Raw genomic sequence first — 9,212 nt, forward strand, 5'->3', positions numbered from 1 at the left:
CAGAATTTTTTATATACAGCATTTAAATCTTGTCCTCTAAGCTCATTTTCCCAATCAACTTCTAAGAAATACTTCTTTAGGTCTTGATAATTTCCCTTTTTATAGTTTAGGCTCTTTTTGTAACGTTCATTGCTGTTAACTATGTCATATGCTATCCTAAAGTTGTAATTTAGTACTGCATGATCGCTTTTGCCAAATGGAGGGTGATATATTAAACTGTCAATATCATTTTCTTGCCTAGTAAATATGAGATCTAGCATTGAAGATACATCGAGTCCTCTTTTTCTGGTGGTTTCCCTCACATGTTGCGTTAGGAAAAACTCTTGCACGAGATCCAGGAGCTTTTGGTCCCAACAGCTTTCTTGGCTAATTATATCTAGAGTATTCCAATTTATATTTGTATTAAAATCTCCAGTTAGTATAGTTCTTTCCGATTTTTCTTCCATTTTATGTAGTAATGCTCTTAAACTCTGAATTGTACTCACTGCCAGGTCCTCATATTCGTCTCTTTCCCATGTGTTTGATCTGGGTGGCATGTACAAATTGGCTACAATTACTTTCATTTCAGATGTGTTGATCTCTACTGCAATCAGTTCTACTTGTGAGGGTATATCTAGTTTTATTTCATTGACTTTAAGATTTTTCTTAGTTAATATTATAATTCCTCCTCCTTTTCTTAAGTTTCTATCTCTTCTCCATATATTGTATTCCTCTAAGTTTAGTATGTCATTGGATATCCTTGGTATTAATTTTGTTTCAGTTAGGCATATTATATGTGGTTCATTTTCTCTGACATAATCATTCATCTCTAGTAATTTAGATACCATTCCATCCACATTTGAGTACATCAACTTTATCATCTTGTTTATATACTTGTCATGACATGGTTCTACTACCTTCCTCCTTATTATTCCCTCCTGTTTGTGTACCACTTTCGTACCTGCAATCCTATTACTTTGTAAAAAAATGTGTTCTTCTCCTCTTCTGATCTTCCCTCATTTTTTGTTTTTGCTTCTTCCCTCTTTTCTTTCAGTAATTCCAATTCCTCTTGTGTTAGGCATCTTTTTATCCATACATTTTTGAACTTCTCTTTTTCCATAAGATTCTTTGCATTTTTTAGTATCTCCTCCACAGTGTTTACACTCTGGAAAGTTACCTTTAGAGGTCTTGTCTTGTTTTTCTCGTATTTCCCTACCTTTTGTGTTCCTCTACTACAGATTTCCTCTGATACTTCTTTCAATAAGCTCATTACATTTGCCATCTACTTTTTGTCTCTTGTGATCTTGTTTTTTACTTCTTCCTCTTCTATACCAGTGATTATTATAGATTTGTTGATATCTACTGAATCTCTGACTAACTTTGGATTGTTTTGGATTGTTCTTTTCACTTCCTTTTTAATACTTTTTTCCTCCACCCTTGTTTCTAAGTCTTTCTTTACTTTCACCATTTCAGCATACGGGGTTTCCACATCATTTTTGTAGCTTTGCACAACTTCATTCACTTGTGTTATCTTCTCCTCAATATCACTGCTCTGGTCTATCAGACTGCTTACTTGCCTAATTGTCTCCGTATCATTTTTGAACGCTTCCATAATACTCTCGTGATTGACTACTGTACTTGCCATTTCACTCATTTTCCTCCTAAGCGTACTCAATTCCACTGTTAGTTCACTGATGGTTGTGTCTTTCTTGTTGACCTCCCTTCCTATTTTTTCTATTTCTTCCTTTTGCAAGTGCATCTGCTTCTTATTTCATCAATTTCATTCTGGAAAGCCATTTCCAGTTTGTGTACATGTTCAACCAGTCTATTGTGAGTCTCCATTTCAACCAGTTCTTGGTAGAAATCATCATCTTGCTTTCTACCTTTATCCCTTTTCTTTTACAAATTTGCTTTACTAAAGTATGTAGCCATTTTGCAATACTAAAAGCACAGAGTACTTACATTCCTTGGGGCAGTTGTAGTCTAAACAAACATCAGCTGACTGAGCGCATTCTTTCAGTACTCGGTTCTCTTTTCTGTTTAAACAAGTCTTGTTTAAAATTCTTCTTAATATTTTTTTAATAATAAAAAATCAATTAGTCTAACCTGGTACAGAGCTTGACTCATATAAAGATACTAATTTAGGTAATGCCACTGGCCGTGCTGGCTCGGTATGGAGTGCTGTCCGCGCACGTCCGTTCTCCTTGGCTGCTGTGTGTGAAAGAGAGAGAGATGGTGTGTGTGTGTGTGTGTGTGTGTGTGTGTGTGTGTGAGAGAGAGAGAGAGAGAGAGAGAGAGAGAGAGAGAGAGAGAGAGAGAGAGAGAGAGAGAGAGAGAGAGAGAGAGATGACACAAACATCACTTTGTCAATTCGGTGTGCACAACGCCATCTGTACCATCATCATACCCATCATCACCACACACAGGTCTTCCTTTCCCCAGTGGAAATCTAGTAAGTGACCCACATGGAAAAGCCAACCATCTTGTTGATATTTTTTCAACAAACTCAACCCTAAATACAGAAAATCACAATATTCCTGTACTTGATTTTGATTCCCATCAAATACCCCCATTCAAGATTCACACAGGTACGTACAAGCTGTATTACAGAATCTCTTAGTAGACAAAGCTACTGGTCCAGATGAAATTCCTTCAAGAGTACAAAAAATTGCTCCCCAGTGTTGTCTCCTGCACTGGCAAAATTTTTCTGTTTATGCATCTGTACCACAAGTTTTCCAGCCTCTTGGAAAGAAGCATATATCCATCCTGTTTCTAAAAATGGGGCCACTTCTGATCCATCAAACTATAGACCAATCTCTATAACTTCTGTTCTCGGTAAAGTTTTTGAAACACTGATAAATAAACACTAGACATTAATAAACAAGCACCTAGAAATCAATAAATTAATCAGTGATCGGCAGTATGGATTTAGACAATAACTTTCAACTGTAGACATTCTTTGCCTTCTTACCCATCAGATTAACAAAACAATAGGCCAACATGGTGAAACACACACAGTAGCACTTGATATTTCAAAAGTATTTGACAGAGTATGGCACCGGGCCATATTGTCTAAGATGTCACACTATGGCCTCGCATCACTGGTTCCTCTAATTTCATCTCGCCTTCTTAATAGAAAAATACGGGTAACGGTAGATGGAATTTATCCCAGTTTCAGTCCATAAATGTTGGCGTACCTCAGGGATCAGTTTTGGCCACAACCCTCTTTCCCACATAAATTACCTGTCACTCACAACCCAATACACTCTTATGTTGATGACTCGACACTTCACAGATCTTTCACATTTAGTACCTCCTTTACACAATCTATCTATCTGTCTATCTATAGCACGACGCCCTAATCCCGCAAAGGGTAGCCGCAGACAAAACGCCTCCAAGTCGCTCTGTCACCCACCATTTGGCTACCCTCCCCCCAACTCATTCCCCCCTCCTTCATATACCTCTCAACTCCATCCCTTCACCTCATCCTCGGTCTTCCCCTCCCTCTCCCTCCCTCCACCTCACCTACATACTCCATCTTAGTCTTTCATTCTCCATTCTCTCCGCATGTCCAAACCATCTCAGACAATCTGATATTATAAATATTATAAGTTTACAAATTAACACAGCAATTTCTCTGAACCAGGACCTTTTTTAAATTAATCGATGGGGACAAATAAATCTGGTCTCATTTAATGCTCAGAAAACTAAATATATTAATTTCTCCAACAGAAAGAATCCCTCAGACTCCCACATAATTTTAAATGATGTTAATATTCCCATATGCACTACAAATGATATCCTAGGTGTTACTCTAAACCCCAACCTAAGCTGGACAGCTTATGTTAAACCTCTTGCTAAAAATGCTTCTAAAAAATTGGGACTTATGTACAGAGTTCGTGAATTCTTCACTGACGAGCAGATGGCCACAATATACGAAAGTCATGTGCATTATCAGATTGAATACTGTTCGCCACTGTGGAGTGGATGTGGAGCGGTTGCATTGAGGCAGTTGGGTATAATTCAAAATAAAGCCATTAGATTAATCAATAATCCTGTCATTACGCAGGATCTTTCTCCATTAACATTAAGTAGAGATGTTGCTTTTTTAACATTATTTTACCGATATTTTTGCCGTAAGTGCTCTGACGAATTGGCTTCAATTGTGCCTCCCCTTCAAATTTTCTCCCGAAATACTCGGGCAGCTGGGAGCGCCTATGAACTCACACTCTCTTCCCCGCAATGCATTTATCCCCAGAACTACTACTCTCTGGAATTCACTTCCTGGGAGTTGCTTTCCACAGACATTTAATCCATTCCTATTGAAATCCAGTTGTTATATTTTAGGAATGGAGGATGCCGTTAGGCACATGGACCTTTATTTAATTTCCTTTGTTTTTCCTTCGTCCATTCATTGCTTATATATATATATATATATATATATATATATATATAGATAGATAGATAGATAGATATATATAGATAGATAGATATATAGATAGATATAGATATATATATATATATATATATATAAATATATATATTTATATATATATATATATATATATATATATATATATATAGATAGATAGATAGATAGATATAGATAGATAGATAGATAGATAGATAGATATAGATAGATAGGTAGATAGATAGATAGATACATCAGGTGTGGTGATATAAACACCACATTGCATACTGACATCTGTAACATCATCATACCCCCCATCACCACCAACCTTTGAACTCTGTCATAATAATTCTTTGCTTTGGGTAGTCAGTCTCATGATCTTCATGATAAACACTTCATGCATGGTGTGAGGAATTTGTTGTGAATGCTGGGAGTGGCTGCGTTAAGGAATGTAAAACAGTATGATCTTTGAAGGAATGGCTGATGTTATTATGATATGCAGGCTGTCAACGGCACTCTCCGCCACAAAAATAACTGCTTACATAAACCACCTCCGTCTTAACATTTTCTACACATGAGGCAAGAACCGAAGTGATGGGGCACTAAGCAGGAGCCTGTGCTTCAGTATTCGTGAAGAGCCAGGGCCCTTCAGCATGCGCCCATCTTCATCCAACATTAACACCACTACCACAATTAAGTACACACTGTTTACATTGTCCTAACCCTATAATACAATTTCCAACCCACTGTCAGTACTATTATACACAGTATGAGCCATTGAGATACGTGTGTCGAGGAGTGAGTGGGTGGGTGGGTGGCATTGAGTGAGTGCGGAGGATTATACTACAACTGTAACACCGTATCCTTTTCTCACCTCTTCACTCACATTCCGACCACTGACAAACTTTAACGGTGGGATTGTTTGAGTATGATAAATATGACAGAGGACAACACAGAGATGGACTAGAAGGAGATGGTTGGCAGAGAAGCACTTTGACAGACGGTCGACTCGGAGATGACGCAAAATCATAGTGTGATAAAGGTGACAGGGAACAACGTGGTGATGGAGTGAGAGAAAGAGGAATTCAGAGAAACCGATAGATGGATGACTGGACAACACAGAGATAGAGTGTAAGAGAAAGAGTGATGATGATGATGATGACATGGAACAGACTCGCCACCAGCAGATCCTTCGTGTCAACAGCTGTTCCCCCTTAAGTATCACAACACACTAAACTCAGTTAGACATTATGATCATCATTTAGTAAGGTATTCGCACAGTCGAAAGTGGACTGGTTTTGACATGGATTAAGAGTAGGTACCGAGTCCGAAAAGAAACTGCATGAGATAATTTTGGCGAGGTAAAAATTGTATCAGGCAAACTTGTATTTAGTCCACAAAGTCAGTATCTTCATGTAAAAAATATCGGTAAGGCCATTGCCCCCACCACCACACACAACACCTTTACATTTCTCGCCCGTGTCCTGCCCATTACTTGCTCGTGTCGTAGGGATGAGGCGACCACTATCAGGTAATATCAGTGGTGCACGCTGACGTATGACACTCTCTGATACGCTGGTGATTGTGGGCAGTTAGTAATTCATCACTTCTTAATTAGCTTTTTGTTAATGAGGCGGTAATAACACACACACACACACACACACACACACACACACACACACACACACACACACACACACACACACACACACACACACACACACACACACACACAATACAAGCGCTCCAAATACACATCCACACGTCATGTGCCTGCGTGTGTTACGGCAGCAAACAGTGGTGAGGGAGGGGGTATTGTTTCACACGGTTAGGCCAACACCACCACCATCCAGGTTAACAACGGAGATCTCAACAGAGGAAGGGGGGCATGTTGTGTTTGTCACCAGTTTTGTATTTTTAAGATTAAGTGTGTGTGTGTGTGTGTGTGTGTGTGTGTGTGTGTGATGAGCAAAGTTAAATCGTTTTCATGTAAATATTATAAAGCACAACTGGATGTTGTTCCTAGTTCTTTGGCCACTGTACCTGCTACTCCCCCAGGCAATCAGGTCCACCACCACCACCACCACTGGCCACTATGACCCCCTTCCCACCTTCATCACCAGACACTAGGAATTTCCCTCCCCCTCACCATCACCAACCACTAATACCTCCACCATCCTCGTGCGTCGTCAACATTTATGTAGCCTTAAACTGCTAATGACAGGAGAGTTCGGCAACAGATGGGGGGTCAGTGGGTGTCGCCTTGTGCTACTCGGTTTAGTAAGCTGCCTCATAACAATCACACACACAGACACAGACACACACAGACACAGACACACACAGACACAGACACACACACACACACACACACACACACACACACACACACACACACACACACACACACACACACACTCCACCTTCTTCTGTAGTAGTATAATTCAGTCTATATCTTCTTTACCTCCTTTCTCTCTCAGCATTTCAAGCCTCTCTCACCACTCATCAGTAGCCCTCTCTCCCACCACCCCAGGCCTCTTTCCCCCGTATACCCGTGCACCCCATCTCTCCACATCGTTATAGCACCTGATATCAATTGCCTCTAAAGATCTCCCTTGCTTCAGATCCTTATCGTAATCAAAGCATCGGCCTGCCCTGATTGCCGCACCTCATGCCGTAAATCCTCATTATGCCCTCGGCCCAGCCCGACCCGCGACAAGATAAGGCTTTTTTCGCATCTACAAGCCACTGGCCTGGGTTATGGCGGTATTCTTACTCGGGTGAGCCCAACTTGGTTGACTGTCGTTCTTGACATATGGGGTAGGAGGAGAGGTAGTGGATGAGTGGGACCGAAGTTAATCAGTACTGTTTTTCCCTTCCTATAGACTCCCCAGTCTCTCTTTCCCACTCCTTCATCCCCTCATCCTTTGTCCACCAACCATGCAATAGTATTTGGTATAATTTCATCCCCAGTCATAAACATAAGAAAAGTAACCTTGAATATAGTCAGCCAGTCAATCAGAAAAAATTAACTGGATTAGGAATTGTAAACAGCCTAATTTTTCTGAGTTTAAATATGGTGTTTGAGAGGAATGAAGTCACAGAGTGTGCAGTGAGGTTGGATGGTGAGGATATGGAGAATGTGAGTGCATTCAAGTACTTGGGTAGTGTGATGAGTAAGGATGGAACTTTGGGGGATGAAGTAAATGAAAGGGTACAGCAGGGAAGGAAGGTTGTTGGTACACTGAAAGCAGTGATGAGAAATAGGGAGGTGAGTATGGAAGTTAAGAAGTCACTGCATGATGGTATTGTGATCCCTACCCTGACGTATGGAAGCGAGGCGTGGACCTTGCAAGAAGGGAACAAGTCAAGAGTGAGAGCAGTGGAAATGAGTTACTTGAGAGGAGCATGTGGAGTGACGTGGAGGGACAGGTTGACGAATGAAGAAGTGAAGGAACGTTGTGGGGTAGATGTGGATGTGGTTGAAAAGATTAGGAGAAATACACTGAGGTGGTTTGGACATGTGGAGAGGATGGAGAATGAAAGACTGACTAAGAGGGTGTATGTAGGTGAGGTGGAGGGAGGGAGAGGGAGGGGTAGACCGAGGATGAGGTGGAGGGATGGAGTTGAGAGGTATATGAGGGAGGGGGGGGGTGAGTTGGGGGGAGGGGAGTCAAATGGTGGGTGACAGAGTGACCTGGAGGCGTTTTGTCTGCGGCCACCCTTTGCTGGATTAGGGCGTCAGGCTATAGATAGATAGATAGATTAAATTACCTTGATGAAACGGGTGATTAAATTAATGAAGCAGTAAGAGATAATTATGCACTGCTGGTGGGGAAGAACTGTTAGTGTAACAATAGAAAGCACTAAACTTCGACGAGAGGACGCTAAGGGACTCGGCGTGAGAGGAAAAAGGGGTAGACACATTAAGAGAAAAGAGGAAATGACAGATAATGAGGCAGTGACAAAAACAGTTACTGGAGAGAGAGAGAGAGAGAGAGAGAGAGAGAGAGAGAGAGAGAGAGAGAGAGAGAGAGAGAGAGAGAGAGAGAGAGAGAGAGAGAGAGAGAGAGAGAGAATCACAATTTATGGTAACTTCCCTTTAACTTCCTCATGTCTCTGTACGAGGAAACTGTGAATTGATGTGTTGGCTGATATGCACGGTGAACATTGTGATACCGGACAGTATAAAGCAAATAAGATTACAGAGAACGAGTTGGAAGGTAAAGTGGAGGAGGATATGAAGGAAGATGCAGGACAGGGAGACTGAGAATGAGAAGGATGAATAAAGCATTGGAACATATAAGAGAAGATAGCTTGAGGTAGTGGTGGTGAACTGGGATGGAAAGGATTGAGGGAGATCCAGTTTCAGGGTCTGGGCGTGTAGCAGTGGATAATGTCCCGTCCACAAGAGCGGCAGTGCCCTGGCAGGCGCTGCCCGCTGTACGTATATCCCTCGCTTCTTTAGCAGTGTTACCAGATAGAGCAGTTCCCGGCGGGCTGTGACCACTACCGGGCTCACCTGCTTTGTTGTCCACACTGCAGACTGGGCAGTGGTTGAGCAGTCCAAGCAGGGCAGCGGCCAGAGTAGGTGCTTAGCGGAACTGACAACACGGGTTACAGTAAGAACCGTCGCAGGACAGTTAAAGCTAAAGTACATCGCTGTGTGGAACGTGATTTTGTAACAATGCCCGTCGGGCACTGCCCTCTCGTGTGGACGGTGCTTAACAAACAAGAGAAGAGGATGACTATGGTAGGCGGGTGCGCTGCTTTCTTAGAATTTAACCGTAAGAACAAAACAAAGATACTAAGGAAGGGCTTTCTC

The sequence above is a fragment of the Coenobita brevimanus genome, chromosome 7, assembly GCF_032717465.1.
Source record: "Coenobita brevimanus isolate Jiangsu-jjx chromosome 7, ASM3271746v2, whole genome shotgun sequence".
NCBI lineage: Eukaryota > Metazoa > Arthropoda > Malacostraca > Decapoda > Coenobitidae > Coenobita > Coenobita brevimanus.